At 45.1% G+C, this 16,325-nt stretch overlaps 1 protein-coding gene across 1 annotated transcript in view; it reads left to right on the top strand.

The window, feature by feature from the left end:
- The first annotated feature begins 53 nt into the window (after positions 1–53).
- GPBP1L1 (GC-rich promoter binding protein 1 like 1) overlaps positions 54–16,325 on the top strand; it is a 32,021-nt gene continuing 15,749 nt past the window's right edge. The window contains exons 1-2 of the mRNA XM_085232040.1: positions 54–192; positions 14,385–15,298. The gene's annotated coding sequence lies outside the window, so the exon portion shown is untranslated. The remainder of the gene's footprint in view (positions 193–14,384; positions 15,299–16,325) is intronic.

The following is a 16,325-nucleotide window of genomic DNA, read 5'->3' as shown; positions in this document are numbered from 1 at the left end:
GGATTGGGGGGGCGCTCCGCGTGGCCGCCGGCGGAGCCAAGTGGGCGTGGCCCTTCCGCCTCCCGGCCCCGCCCCCCTCGCTCGCAGGCCCCGCCCCCTCCGGCCCCCGGCCGGGCAGGGCCGGGCAGCCATTTTGGGCAGAGCTTTGTTATGGTTCTGGGGCCGCAGGAGGCAGCGGGAGAGGCCTGGCCGGTGAGTGCGGCGCCCACCTCCGTTCTCCGCGTTTCGCGGCGTCTCCGTCCGCCACTCCGCCGGGCCCGGCGCCGGCTCCCCGCCCTCCGCTCCCCGATCGCCGGCGCCGCGGCCTCGGAGCGGCCCGGGATGGGCCTCCCGCCAGGCCGGGACCCCTCTGGCGGCGGCGGTGGGGGGAGCGGGGCGGCCGCCGGGGGGAGCTCGGCGCTCCGGGCCCCGCCGCCCACACGGCCCCGGCCCTTCCGCCGCGGCGGGGGGAGCCGCGCTCCCGGGGGGCTCCGAGCCGGGGGTTGGGGGGGGGGGCGGCCGGGGCCGAGCTCCGCGCTTATTGTTTCCTGCCTCGGTGGAAAGTTTGCCGAGCCCGACGCCGCTCCGCTGGCGTTGCGCCGTGTCAGCGAGGGGCGCGGGGGCAGAGGCCGGGGTAAAGTCCCCGGGGCTGGGCCGGGCTTCTGCGCGGCGGCGCTGCGAGCGCGAGTTGGAAACGAAAGTGGGAGAGTCGGGCCGAGGGCCGATCCGCCGCCGTTTCGCGGTGGTTGGTTGGCTGGGGGGGGAGGAGGTCGGCGGCGACACGTGTGCCCGGCCCGGCGGAAGGAGGCCGGAGCCCCTGGGTGCCGCCCGGCCGCGTGCGGCTCCGGGTGCTGCGCCGTGCGGGGCGGTGGCGGCCGCGGGCGGTGCCGGCCGAGCTGCCGGGAGCGCGCCGGGCTCCGGGCCGCCTCTGAGGGCTTTGAGTTTTGGTTCCCGCGGCAACTTCGGAGCGGCTGTCCGTACCGACCGAGAGCTCTTCAGCGGCTCGAGGCGAGCGTCCGCTGCCGAAATCCTTCCGGCCGTGGCGGAATTTCTTAAAAACGTCGGCTGCAAATCGCCTCGGATAAGCTGACCAGGTCAGCCGGCGCCGCCTTCCCCGCCCTCGAGCTCCGAGTGACACAGGCGTTAGTAATGCCGATAATATTCCGGGAGGTTGGAAGCGGCCGAGGCAGGGACGTAAACACGGGCTGGGAGCGCACCTGGGCGGCTCGGAGCGGGTGGGGCTGCGGCGGGGCCCGGCGCCGCCTGCCTGCATCCCGGCTGCGGCCCGCAGCGCTGCTGGGAGCGCCGGGCGCGGGGGTGGGAGTGCTGTGCTCGGCTCCTGTGTATGCGAGAGGGGCTGGAAACGTCAGGTGTGGGGCGGGGGGAGAGGGAATAACATCGCCGTTCAACAAAAATAACCCTGCTTTTTTAGCGTTACTTCACATGGCTTATAGAGAAAACTGCCTTATGAGAACTTCTAAAAGTTTTTTTTCTAGAGTGAGAAAGCATTCGTTGGCATTTTCCTCATTTACTTAAAGCCGCTTCTAAGGAAGCACGACCTTTGCATATTTTATACATCTGGTTTGTAGTCTTAATCCTGCGTGGCACAGAAGTTTCCATTGCAGATATTCTGCTTGGACTTGGAGTGAAAATATGCAGGGAACAGATGGCATTTAGAAAAAAAAAAAGAAGTCCTGTTTGTTGGTTGTTGTTTTTTTTTCTATGAACGTTTCTGAAATAAGGAAGGAGCAGTGTGCAGATGTGATATGTATCACAAACTCAGTGGAAGTGCACGCTGTGCCGACTGTTGGGGGAGATGCCTTCCTTGGAGATGTGTTTCAGGTTGCTGTCACCTTGTCTTACTGATGGCACTGCTTGGTGCTTGGCTTGAGTGCCTCTTGAAATCCGTGTTTTAAGTAAGGGGATGAAGTCACAAAAGGGAACTGATCTTCACAAACAGCTTTGGGAAATGTTAAAAATACTTTGAGAGCTGTGGATTATCTTCTTTTTCTTTCTTTTTTTTTTTTTTTTTGAGAAAATAGTGCTGTGGATGGATCTGTGAATTTCTTTGGGAGTGTGGGATGTCGGATAGCAACGACAAGAGTGCCACTAAGAGAGCAAACACTTCACTGGATCAAGAGCTGAAGTTGCATTTTTTTAACGTAGTTTCAGCATTAGGGAATTTTTGAAGCTGCTGAATGGGTTTGGTTGCGGGGTGCACTTCAGGGCGTGCTTTATTCGTTCGTATGAGCAGATTGGAAAGGAGCTGGTTATGTTAAGCAGGGCTAAAACACAAAGCACTCTTCTCAGCAAAGCGCGGTGGTTCCTGTACCGGTACGGCTTTGTCTGTGAAGGCATAAACGTGGGCTGGTTGTTGCTGTAGGTTACAGTGAGCAAGGTCATTGCTAGCAAGCTCTCCAGTTGGTGAGGCACTCTGCGTGCAGAGGAGTTTCCTTGGGGTTTGTAAGTCCTGTGCTAACTTATTTGGCATTGAGTGCTTTCTCTCTGCTTTAGATGTTGTCCTTCCAACATGGCGGGGCAAGGAGCTGCTGCAGTGTCACTTTGCAGCGCCTGCATTCCGAGTAAGTGGTGCACGTCTTTCTTTTGCAGAGTTGCACCAGTTTGGGTTCTCCTTACTTGTCAGGTTTGACGAAAGGCAGCGAAGTTGGCAGAAATGTGGTTCTGCTCAGCACGCCTCCCAAACGCCAGCGTGTTGTTTCACTGGTGTTCTGGAAGGTAGCGTGTTCCTGTGACAGTGTGCCAAACTTGAACGAGTTATTGTATGGTCAGAGGGTAAATTTACATTTTTTGGGAGTGGATTTAGATGGGCCTATAGCAGCCAAATACTCACTGTCCTGTATGTGCAAACACTGTGCAGGCTGAGCAGTTTAGGTCACGTCAAGACTGCAAGCGTGGTGGTAAGGGGGGGGAAGCCTATCAGCTCCATTAATCATATATATTAGCAATTGGACTACATGACTACAAATTGGGATTTCTTGATTAAAGCGTGCTTAACATTGTTCAGTTCCTGCCTTCTCTAGCTGGGCTTCAGAAGTGTTTGGCAAAGAGAAGAACTTTAATGCTTTGTACTTCTCAGGCTTTTCTGTAATTAAGCAGCAAAAAGACTTTGTAGAATGTCGGTGTGTGCAGTTCCCTAAAATGACTAATGTGAAATGGTTGCGCTCCCAAGGTTTGGCTTAGGACAAACCCTTTGAAGCAGTGCATCCAGACGTAACTGAGGCTGTGTGCAAGGAGTGATGATCAGGCCCACATAGTTTGCAGGATATGACCCAGTGCCTCTGGGATTGCTGTACACTAGAGGTCTCACCAGGAGCTGCTGAAGTCCTAGGAATAGGGTCATGCTAGCAACAGTACCCGCAGCTTTCTGTGTATTTTTAATTCCATCCTTGAATCTTGTGCTCCATTTCGGTTTGGGGCTTTCATTGCCTTATCCTCCACCTTGAAAGGAATATCACAGCTTTGTGGTGCGATGTTGGTGCTCCCGATAAGCAGAGGTGTGTGCACACAGGATCTAGCTTAATGTCCTTGTTTTTTGGAATCTACTTTTTCTAATACAAGAAATGGCCAAATATTTTAATGGATTTCCCATGGAGCACTTTTATTTTCAGCATCTGCAGTAGATTTGGGTAGATAGTGTCAGAGGAGAGTAATGGTGTGGCCAGGGGTGGGTGATGCTGGGGACAGAGGCTCAGTGTGGCAGGGGCTGCTTTCCTGGGTATCTGTGTGACCCACATAGCACACAGCATGTGACAGTGACCATAGTGCTCTGGTGCTTTGTCATCCTTAGTTCCTAATGAGCAGCTCTCTTGTAAACAAAAGGCTGAGTCTGCTGTGAGGCATCTGCTGTTCTTTTGGACACAGATTATCGATACCCAGAAAGTTGTGGGTGAGTTTATAGTCAAATTATCAGCAGGCTTCTGGCTGTAAACACTCCAGAAAGAGCATTCTGCCATTGTGTTCCAGTGCACCATCCATCACCCAGAGATTAACCAGTATTCACATGAGGTGGTGTGAAAAGTTTTTCAGTGCTAATCTTTAAAAGCTTGGTGGGGGAGTTCTTGTACCCTGCAAATGTTAAATATATTACGCTCTTGACTTTTTGTTCTCAAAAACTGTCTTTTTCTATATATTGAACTCTACTTAAGTAGAGAAATGGGCTAAGGATGCCTTAAATGTCTTCAGATTGGCTGGGCCTTATGGAATGTATCCCACAGTACTTCGGGAGCTGAGAGGCTGTGGGGATGGGAGAAGTTCCAGCTGAGGAGTGGTGGGGAGCAAATCCACTCCCAGCATTTGGAAGAAGACAGGACAGGAGCCTGTCTGTTCAACTCATCTTGTCACAGGGAGACAAGTGATGAGTGTTCGTATCAGGAATCACTGCTGGGTCATGTACTGCTTGGTAGTTTTGTTTTTCTGTTTTGAAATGATTTCGTTACTAAACGCAGACGGTATGATCTTGAGAAATTCAAGAAATGGTCTGAAGCCAATCCTGCTTAGTGTAGGTGAGGTTCAAATTGTAAAGTTTCGGAATATTACCTCATGCGACACGTAGCAGCTGGCTGGGCAGCAGTTCTGTGAGAGAGTATTTGGGGTTTGTAGTGGTTCCTAAATTACCATGAATCAGCAGCATTGCTGTCATGAAAACTCACTTGTCATACTGGAATACATGGAAGCATCATAAATGAGGTCATGAAGCAGTTTTTCCATTCCTCTGAGGAGCTGTAGGCCTCCAGCAAAAGTATTTTGTTCAGTTTGTCAAACTTTGAGAAAGGTTATAGCTGGGTGAGAACTGTAACGAAGGCCTGAAAAGAGAACCTCTGAGTGAGGATTGGAAAACTGTTGAGCTCTGGCATGGTTTTGTACCACTCGTGGTTCATCAGACATCAGCAGGTTAAAGTTACGTGCAGGTGGAAGTGGGAGCCAGCTGTCTGCAAGCTGTCAGGTGTGCTAGGTGGGTCACATTCGGCGTTATCACCATCAGTACTTTGAACCTAAATAGCTTCAGCAGTAAAATCGGAGTGGTTGTGACGTGTATTTATTTATTAGAAAGAAACGTGACTGTATTCAATCCTATAATGCACTGTTACATCCTTTTTCTGCTGGGATAAGTACCGATGTGGAGAGAGGTCTTCAGAGGTGGCTGTAAAGAGGGGTGAGCTTGCCACGTCCCTGGTGAGCAGGGCAGGTAGCTAGGGGCTGAGGAGGCAGCTGGAGGTGTTCAGTTGGGCACTGGCTGCAGGGACAGGCTTCCAAGCTGTAGGAACAGCCAAAATGAATTGTAGAGATAATCTGGAGAGTGCTGATGTGGTAATCTTCTGTGATGTGTGGCTCCTAAAAAAATATTCCAGTGTGGGTGTGAAAACCTGCATAATGAATTCTAGTCCACTGATAGTAAACTTGTTTTTCTGATGATTTTTGAGACATTTTAGGATTAATTTTAGGATTATTTTTTGGACCTCTGCAGTCTGAAGGTGACTCTACAGATTCTTTTGGGAGGAGACGTTGTTTAATTTATTTTCAAAGACATCCAGTGTGAGAGAGTAGAAGGTCTTTTAAGCCCCAGGAGAAGAAGATGATCTCTGAAACCTCTCAGAGTCCTTCCCAGGCGCTTTCCTGGTATTCCCTAGCTTACTGTAGGGCGCTGGGGTAGAAGAATGACATTGCTTAACTCTTGACTCACACAGCGTACATGCAGAATAGCAAGGCAGTAATTCTCTGCAATAGAAACAACCTTAAAGACCAACTCCAACCAGCTGAGCAATATGTTCTCAGTGTCTCCTTGGTTTATTTTGTGGAAGTCTGTCAGAGCTTTGCTGCCCAGATCACAGAGCTCTCACAAAACACTGTGAGCACCCAGAGAGGAGCTCCCTGCCCAATGCAGCAGGTCAGCACAGGGCTGGGCATCGCTCGTTCCTCTTCTAAATTTTTGAGGCCAAAACCAAACAAGTGGAATATTATTGCAGTTCATTTTATATGTGTAGGACTCGTTTTAAACTGGGTTGTCTTCAGTGATATTTCTGCAGCAGTGTTTGATAGTATTTGGTTAGAGTGCACTGAAAATTTTAAGCTGCTGGAAGGAAAAATGTAGCAGAGAACATAAATTTTGATAACGCGGGTGCTGGACGTGTGCTGAGAAGTGCTGAGTGAGCGTGTTTTTGTCATATCATAGCCACAGATGAATAAATACTGTGTTTCTTTGAATTGTCCTGGACTTGAGGTAGAATGGTTTGGAAATAATCCTATAATAAGAGAGGGGTACAGATTGTGTGAGTGCCGGTTTCTGGGGCAGGAAGTAGCAACAACTGGAACGCGCTGCCCTGCCAGTCTGTGGTGCTGGCTTGTAGGGCTGGGGAAATGTACTGAGGGGAAGAATTACTGTAATACCCTTTGGGAGAACAGTCTTTCACTTCTGGATGTCCTTCTCTGTTCTCTTCATTGGCTGTTTTTTCTCTTTGCAAGTGACGTGCCTTCTGTTCTTTTCTTATCCTTCATCTGGAATGCAGCTCTGTACTCCCCTGTACGAGATCTATGGTCTGGCTTGCCTTGACACAAATATTTGATATACTCTGCTCATATTTAATGTTCTTTTCCAAAGGAAATACATTTTTTCTCTGCTCTGAACTGAATGTATTTAAATGTAAATGTGCTGTGGTAGTTTAAATAACACTGATAAAATACTGAGTTACAAAATACTCGTGGTGGGCAGCACTCATCCCATTCTTTTAAGGTATTGGAGGAGTTTTTGTGTTATTTGTCTGCCATCAACGTCTCTAGAAGGCAGGTAGGCAGGAGTTATGTAATTATTGCCTTATCCCTGCTGCATGCTACATATTTGCAATTCTTTCCTTATGATGAGGAGCATTATCCCAGTGCACATTACTGGGAGTCAGAAGGGGCTGTCCATAAGGCTTTGGGCAGGCTGTGCAGATGCACCGTTCAGTGCCACGACAAGGTTTTCTGCTTTGTAGTGTTCTGCTTTGTGCTGACCTCAGGTGTTTTCCAAAGGTCTGTAGAGGAAAGTGCACTGTGAAATGGTTTTTTGGTGTTTTTTGTTTTTTTTTTTTTTTTTTGCTCTTCAAAAGCTAAAGAGACCTTTGGATCTGATGAAAAGTAGCAGAATGGCTTCTCCGGTTTTTAAAATACCTTACAGTGCAAAATGCTAAAACTGTTTGGAAGTTCAGAACATTGTTCAATTTTAAAGCATAACACTGTTTAAGTTATGGGTGTGGGGTGTTATTTTGTTATCAGTAATGTCAGTGGCCACGCTTGTTTAACAGCAGATATGTATAAAACACCCAGGAGTCCCCTCCATGCAGTAGGGGACAGCAGTGAGCAGGCTTTAGTACGTCGGGTGACTGCTGCCATTCTCCAGTATCAGCAGCACTAAGGACTGCTGAAGGGACACCAAACAGGAGTGGAGACATAAGTGGCACAGGAGAGGTGCGTAAGGGGTGACATTTTCACTAGCAACTGTAGGGTATGCAAGCAGGGGGAATAATTGTAGGTGCAGTATCCATGTCCCAGTCTGTGCCTGTTAGGGGCTGAGTCGTCTTGTTTCTCTGTGTTAAAATAGTGCTGTCTTTGGACTTGGTGTAAACTCTTCAGATTCCACTGGTATGATTCAGCTGTAAAGTTCAGGCTTGCTGAGGTTCTGAGCCTCATCACCTCACACAGGCTGTTGTAAAGGCTGCCCAGAAGCAGTCTTTTCCAAAGTGTGCTTTGGGCTTTTGTGCAAAACACAGCTTGCTTTTGTAGGCAGAGGTGCTGCCTCTGGGGGCTGTGTCCTGCTTGGTGCATCCAGTAGCATTGCTAAAGCTGAGTTGTTTGTCAGTGGTGTTTCCTTGCTTGATGGAGAATCTTTCTGTTGGTTGTAATCATAGGAGTCACTTTTGTATGACTTGGTTCTGTTACTCTTGTACATTCTTGTGTCTTTGCTGGTAAGAAGGAAATGACTTTTCCTCGGACCTTGCTGTCAGTAATTATTCACGAGCCCTGGCTGTGCAAGGTGTGTGCTTGGGTGGATGCATTTGTTTGCAGAGTTCAGAAGGAGGGAGGATTTGGTCAGCGTGACCTTAGAAATGGGAAGAAAGCAGTGAGTGGAGAGCTGTTTGTGAGGCAGTACTGTGCCAGGCACCTGCACAGGGTACAGCAGAGGACTTTAAGGTATAGATGTGTCCTCGTGGACCTTTCTCAACCTGTTTTCGCATCATTGAAATTATCAGTCTGACCTCTCTTGCAAAGCAGATGACTAACAGGTGGGGATCTTCCCCCAGCCCCTACCTGTTACTCTGCAAAGCCATCTGTATTAATAAGGTTCTGGTGATTTTGTCTTGGAACACACACAGGTGCGGCTCTGCTTCTGGAGCACAGCACAGCTCTGGTGGTTCTGCAAGATAGGTTAATTTGCTTTAAACTTGAAAAGTAAGCTGTTAATCTTTCAGCAACAGATGGTTTTCATGCACACAAAAAAAGAATTTTAATATCTGCATTTATTTGGGAAGATTTTTTGATGCATTATGAGCATTTCAACACGTTATGCATGGTTTTAATGGTCTCATAGTTCCTTAATTCTGTAAATCCAAGTTGGGTGATGCTGTGCGTTTTTAGATGGTAGTTCTTTTCAGCCAATAGGTGCAATTCAAACAACGCTTCAGAATGGTATTTTTATTTGTGTAATTGTCAGTTGTGCTCAGATAACCCTTTGGGGCTCTGGTTGTGCGGTGCCACAAAGAAGGGTGGCAGCTCCGTGTTCCTGCGGCGCACCCCGGCTGGGGAGCACTACCGGTTCTTCGTGTCGTTCTGCAACACCTACGCTGGTCCTCTCCAAGTGCAGCCACGTTTCAGCAGCAGGACGGGCTGCAGGTGTGTCTGCGTGTTGTCTTAATGGAAGCTGAAGGCAGAATGAAAGTAAGTTTGTTTTGTGTAGGTACAAATAACCCATCTCAACCGGAGAAGATTCAGCTCAGCAGTTGTTATGACAACTCTTGAACTCGTAGTGCTGCAGTTGTCTTTTATAGTAAGGCTCAGTAATATATGCAAGGTTGGAGCAAGATTTATAATTATGTTATTTTAAAATAACTATGCGCACAAATATGATTATCTTATTGGAAAAGAAAGTTTCTATTAATACCAAGCTGTGTTCTCTCTGAGTTTTTTTGTTTGCCAGCTAACTTACACCTGGAAATGACACTCTGCTCTAAAGAGTAACTAAGTAGGAAGTTCTTTTATGTATGTTTAGGCATGTCTGCTTGATTGAATAACTTTAAAAGAGCTGCACAGAAAGAAAACTGATGAGGGAAGTAAATTCTGTTCTGCCTTATGCATCCATTAAATTGCTCACTAATTTTTCTGAATGCATTTGCAACCCTGCTGACATCTGATCGTTAGGAATACTGTTGAAATCCCAGTTGAGTTTATAAAGATGACCAGTTAGGAAAACAAATCTTTTTAAGCAGATGCATTCTAGTTGGAGAAATACATAGGAGGGCAGTGAGGTGGACTGAAATTGTGGTAGGGATAGACAGATACTGTCTCTCTGACCTATTACAGCTGCTGTGTGCTGGATTGATAAATGTATAATGAAGGGTAAAAGTTTATCCAGTTGTTTTCAGTAGAGGCTCCAAGACTTGCATTTGCCGCTGTGAGAGAGGAGAAATTGAATTAGGTGCTATGTTTGATAGGATTCTACCTAAATAGAGCTGAAGGGACCTGAGGAGGCTTGCAGAGAACACTGAAGCAGGAAAAGCATCCAGTAAAACTTAGAAATGTGTTGGAATATGTAATGTGAACAAAGGCCAGAAGGGCACGGCACAGCTGGCGGCCTCGGATCTGGTCGGTAGCTCAGGGCAGCTCTTCTGCCTGGGAGGAGGAGGTAGGAGGTGGGAGAGGAAGTGATAGGAACAATGCATGGTGGTCGTGCCAGTCTCTGCGTTTCCTTACAGCCTTAGAAACATCTTCATCCATTTCTCATTGTCTTGAGCTTGTTTCTCTCGTCTTATGTTCTTGGCTTACTGGTTCCCTGATTCCTACTGTCAGGTTTGTATGGAAGGCTCAGCTTGGGAATCAAAGTTTTAGAGATTACCTGTGGTCATACCTGTGTTAAAGCTGAGGGAAGGATTGCAGAGCCTGGACGGCTGTTAGGAACTGTAGCACAAAGAAACTTTATGGATGGTGTATTAGCAGGGGGTAGGTTCTTGACCTGAACTGTGTGTATGTACTTACCTTAATCTGTGTCTCTTTTAATGGAATGTGCCTGTGAGTTCCTTCCATTTTCACGTTAAGCCTTTAATATTTACTTAGACAAATACACAATGACATTTAATTATATAAAATAACATTTGGTTTCTTTTTCATTCACTTCTTTCTGACTCCAGTGTTAGAAGTATTTCTGTAGCAACAAAACCTTGGGAAAAGATGTAGCTTTTAGTTGAAAGATTTCTAATGCAACATGTGAATAATGATCATTTAAATCATTTTTAATGAGATTAGGACTTTAGCAAGTGGAACCCAAGTGCTAATACAGAATTACTATTTTATGTCCTTCTCTTACTTGTCAAAAAAAGTCTGCCTTTTGATCAGTAAAAGAGTATTTTGAGGTGCATGGCAGCCTTTTTTGTTTTTTCCACCAGAGCTCACTGCAGTGAATATAATTGTTCTGAGAGGAGGTGAGACTTTAGAATGCTTCATTTGGTGATACTCGGCTTCGCATTTCCAGAAATAATTCAAACATGAGCACGTGGAAGAGAAATGGGTTAAACTTGCATTGACAAGCACTGTTGGTCGATTTTTTATTTATTTTTTTGCCTGGAATTGGGAGTGGCTATCAGGGCTGATCTTTGTCCTTGCTGCTTTCCAAATAGTGAAGCAATTAAAGAGCCGATTGGCTGAGCTGTGAGCGCAGGACGGCAGAGCTTCACCTTGGGCTGCGCGTGTTTGCTCCGCACACGGACCTACTGCTACATGGAGGATCTCTCTGCGTGGCTGGCAGGGGTCACTTCAGTTCTGCGTGGTAATCAAACAAACAGAACGTGGTATATTGGGAAGAAAGATTTGAAAAATGCAGCATTATGTGACTATAAATTTGTCGTGCTCAGACTGTGAGCACTTCATGCTTTTTTTGCTAGGGTTATGAGTGTCACATAGAAGAGAGCAGGGTATGGTTGGGCGCTGGGAGCACAAAGGAACATCCACTTGAAGCGAGGCTGACGTTTTTATTGCCCCAAATGGACTTTTACACAAAGCACAAGTGAGCTCTGCCCCCTCTCATCTGACAGACAAATATATGAATGTGATTGAAAAGCAAACAGTTTTACACAGAGGCACTGATAATAAACTGTAGTACAATCTGGCTTAAATTCTACAGAACTGAGAAGGTATGCTGGGATCTCGGCTGCTATTCATGCTTGTTCTTGCACTTTTTTATTAATGATTTACTGTAAGTTGCTGTCAGAGAAGGTTATTGATAGACTCTTGGCCTTGCTTGTTGTGATTTAGTAGTATTGGTACTGTCAGTGGTATGATGGGTTATAAGAGTGCCCTGTGGATGTGTGGAAGGAGTAATGTTGGTCAGGATTCAGTGTGTGTGAGAGAAACCTACGGATTAATACCAGAGATTGAAGTGCTTCAGCAGTGTTACCTACAGCAATTCATCTAATGGCAAGCATTTGCTTTAACAGAAAGCAAGCATTGTGTTTTCATGTGTCACATACCTTACTTTTTGTGATGCTGCATGCAGAGGAAGGTGATGGCCAAAGAGCAGTCTGTTTGTCTGATGGAATTAGGAGCCATCTGCAGGCTGCATTGGCACACAGCCTTCTGTGCTTTGCTCAGGCCAGGAAATAAACTCAGGCACAACTTTGAGTTTCCAATTTGAAACCTGTCATCTGTGTGCTGCTTGAAAAGGGTGGAGATGAGCTTAAGCATCTTGCTTTAATTTGCAGCTCCTTCCATGCAGATTTTTGTAAACCCTCCAGTAACGGTGACACCCACAAGTGAGATTGTTTCCCATAGAAGTTACATAAGTACCAAAATACTCGCTTGGAAAATTGGAGAGGATGCAAAGGTCCTTCCTTTAACAAGAGTGAAGTATTTTGGTTCAGTGAAGTATTTTGATTTGGTGGTTCATGGGAATTGCAAAAGCATGACATTTGTAGGACTTAAACAGCAGTTCAAAGTCTGTGAGTTGCGCTGGCCTGTCTGTGTGCACGTGAGAGATTGCTCCTTAGTGAACTGCTCTGATCACTGGTAATCCCAGGGGTACCAAAATAGCAGATTAAGAGATCTGAATCTCTGTCAATGGTTGGAGTTTTGCATGGAGTTTCACCATGCTTCTGGCTGCGTTGAGATACAGAGCCACCTGTTTTGCTGACTGCTGATAGGCTCTCTTCCATTTCTGGAAAGTCCTGGAAGCCTTTCTCTGAAGTGAAACCTGGTCACTGTAATTCAGTTGTGGTTTTACTTCTAAACTCAGACCTCCTTCCTGCTACAGAATGGATACAGAATTCTGTAGCCTTTATTTATCTGGCTCCCTTTAAACACAAGGAACAGTTTTGTATGGTTTTGCTTTTTTTTGCTGCTTGGTCCATCCTTCAGTTCAGTGTGAATCATTCTTGAGATACATTAAATCAACATCTTTAAATGATATTACTTGCCTCTGTCAATAGTTTGACAGGGCTTAATTGCTATGCAGATTGTTCTGTAAAGCATATTTATTCAGAGGGTGAAGTAATTAATCTTACATAAATATATTCAACTGTGCACTGACTGTCCCTGTTTTATCCTCCACTGAATTGTGTGGTGGCAGCCTCAGAAGGTCACATCTGAAGGAGTTGGACCTGTGCTGAGTTCAGCACGGAAGGCAAATTGTTTTGTCTGCAGCAGATGTTCCATGCTGCACTGTGCACGCTGAAAAATTACCTCTTAATATAAAAACAGGTCTGGATAGGGTAGCACTGCTGTTGTTTGCAGTGTTGTGACACTTAGGAGATTGTGGCACTGGATGTGGTGCTCAGGGAGCTTGCAGGTCTGCACTGTGTGTGCCAGAACTTCTCTGTTCTTTCCTCTTCATCAACAGCAACATCTTGTTTCAGATAGATCCCCTCATTTTCGTATCATTGTTTTCTGTTCTGTTGAAAGGAATTACCTAGAGGATAAAAATGTGATGATTCTTACAGTATCCCTTTTCTTTGTTTATATTCAGCTTCTATCAAAACAGCCTTATACTCACATGCACAAAAAAGGCATACTCTGCATGCTCAGCAGAGTAAAGAATAGCATAGCAAATGCAACGAAAACCAGAATTGTTCAAAGAGTGGAACCATACCCAGGCAAGGAAAACAAGCCCTGATAAGTCAATTATAAAAGCATAATGAGGCCTGCCAGAAGGGATCCTGAGAAACAGAATGGCTTAAAAACAGTAATAAATCATTTCAAAAGTTTCAGGAGTAGTAGACCTATCAGTTTTCTGCTGGTTAGGTAAGATGGTTGAAGGGAAAAAAGCCATGACAAGAAAAATAGTTTTGTTGTTGTTGCTCCCCGGCATGGAGGCTCACCTTACCATGAAGTTGAATTCCATCAAACTGATGTTTAGTCATTCAAAATAATTGATAAAATCAATAGCAAAAAATTACTGGGGCCATGTGGCATTTGTCAGGCTGGAAAACAAAGGGAAGGGCTTCAGAGGAGCTGTGTTACTGGAGGCAGAGACACTGGGGTAGTTGTGGGACCCTTCTGTACAAGCATCTCATTATTTGTTCTATTCTCATTAAACCATGTTAAAAATGAATAAGAAAAGAACAAAGCCTGGTGCTTTCTATTAGAAATCCACAGTATACCCACCTCTTGACCCTTCCATAAAAGCCTAACATCTTGGGAGGATTGAGTTCATAGGTGTGAAGAAAAATGACAAGGATTTCCATTGAATATCCTTTCATTCTGCTCTCTGAGTGGAGGCTAGATGGATCTCTAGTCTTAGCCAATACATCCATTCTTCACAGTCCTTACAAATGCTGGTTTTGCTTCTTTCAGCTTTTGCTAAGACACTTAGAAATATCAGTGATGATTCTATTTAATAAATAGTTTGTGATAGTTTGTGAGGCTGACTTTGAGTTTGTAGACGAAGCTTTCCTATGCTGTCTTAGTACTTCAGTGTCCTCTTGAGGCACTGAAGATGGAGAGTGTGGGTAAAGGGGTTTAACTTTTTTATGGTTTGGTTTTAGATGATTAAATTATTTCTGCCTTGGTTGTGATCAGAGATAAATAGCTTTTGGCACTTATGCAGTAGTTGCTCTGTTTCTCTTTTTATTCTTCTCTCTAGTCATTATTTATCATGTTTCTGCCACTTGTATTGATGGTTGTGTTTTTTTTGTTGTTGTTGTTTTTTTCAGTGACTACAGTTCCTGTCTCACCTCTTTGATGGAAGAGGACTATGACCCAGAAGTGAACTCTCTACTGTAGAACAAGAAGCTCTTGTGGAATAATTTGTCTCCCTTTAAAATCAGTACCCAGTCTAGAAATAATAGAGTAGAAGAGATTATTTTTTGACCTAGCATTTTTCTGTTCATATGACCTATATTTCAGCATGTAAATGGTGAAAAACAGGAATATAAACATTTGTGCCTGCTTTTGAGCTTTTACATCAAGTAGTGCTTAGCTTTGTGGAGCATTAACCAAGCTACGTGAAGTCTAGAGTATATCCTAACATTCATTTAAAAAAAAAAAAAAAACTATACTTTTTTTTTTTTTTTTTTTTAGCAAATTTATCTGGTAAAAATGAAGTTTATCTTTTAAGAGCACTTTGGCGGATGCTTCTTATTTAGATCTCAGCATTTGGGGCAAGCTTTTTCATACATTGTGATCCTTTCTTTAGAGTGTTTGGGTTGATCTGCTGCAGACCATGAGCTGTCCAGCAGACTTGGGTGTATCTGTTCAGTGTTAACCATGGCGGTGTTCTGAATGCTGTCATTCAGGCTTGGCAAACCTTTTTGTAATGTAACTGATTTCTGTAGTAGCACAACTAGAGGATATTTAATGAGGTGAACGTGGTCGTGGCTTTTTTTAAAATATAAATTACCTTCTTAGGTTGTTTTTTTTTTTGTAGTGAGAGTGCAAAAAGAGGTTAAAATGAGCAGCTGAGGGGGTGAAGGGCACAGTTGGCACGAAGTGCGGCCTCTCGTGCTCTGCTTTGAGACGCACTATTGCCTCAAGGCTGGCCTTAGAGTATACTGGAGAAGAAAGGAACCAGAAGGTCGTTGAAGCAAAGGAAAAGTGAGGACATTGGACTGGAAAGGCCAAACTCTGGGTGAGTGATCATATGTATTTTTTTTTTCCTTTGCTTATGTAGTATTGACTTGTTCGTGACTGAACTGAAGGTTGTAAAAATCAAGTAAAACTGTAAATTGGGGATCCTTCTACTAAAGGACAAAATTCAGTTATGTAGAGTAGTAGTGGAGTTATGTAGAGTAGTAGTGGAGTTATGTAGAGTAGTAGTGGAGTTATGTAGAGTAGTAGTGGAGTTATGTAGAGTAGTAGTGGAGTTATGTAGAGTAGTAGTGGAGTTATGTAGAGTAGTAGTGGAGTTATGTAGAGTAGTAGTGGAGTTATGTAGAGTAGTAGTGGAGTTATGTAGAGTAGTAGTGGAGTTATGTAGAGTAGTAGTGGAGTTATGTAGAGTAGTAGCGGAGTTATGTAGAGTAGTAGCGGAGTTATGTAGAGTAGTAGCGGAGTTATGTAGAGTAGTAGCGGAGTTATGTAGAGTAGTAGCGGAGTTATGTAGAGTAGTAGCGGAGTTATGTAGAGTAGTAGCGGAGTTATGTAGAGTAGTAGCGGAGTTATGTAGAGTAGTAGCGATGTAGAGTAGTAGCGATGTAGAGTAGTAGTGGAGTTATGTAGAGTAGTAGTGGAGTTATGTTTGCTTTAAGCAGTGAAAATTGCTGTGACAAGCTGGAAAGAAAATTTGGTTTCAGGTTCCTCAGTGGGAGACACATCTGCTGCTCTTTGATGGAACTTCCATTACAGTCTTTCAGCCAGCTTGTATTCTGCTCCTAGGCACCTGGTTTCTTTGCTATGAAAGCAGTTTTGACATAAGACATTCTCTGGAGTGTGGAAATTGGTGGGCTGGGATACGGTCTTAAGCTGGGGTGCAGGAGCTGGCCTGCGGTGGATCTTTCAGGACTCTGAACTTCTCTCAGTGTCTCTGTCAGCATTGTGGGCTTGATCATGTTTAATGTACAACCTTTGGAATAAAATATGAAGTGATCACTCTTGTGTAGGCCGTGAGACAAAAAACAATGAAAGAATGTACCAAATTTTGGCACGGCACGTCTCGG

This window comes from Meleagris gallopavo, chromosome 10 (genome assembly GCF_905368555.1).
Source record: "Meleagris gallopavo chromosome 10, MGAL_WU_HG_1.1, whole genome shotgun sequence".
In the NCBI taxonomy this organism is placed as follows: Eukaryota; Metazoa; Chordata; class Aves; order Galliformes; family Phasianidae; genus Meleagris; species Meleagris gallopavo.
Note: the sequence above shows the minus strand (reverse complement) of the source record. Positions and strands in the feature narration are given on the sequence as shown.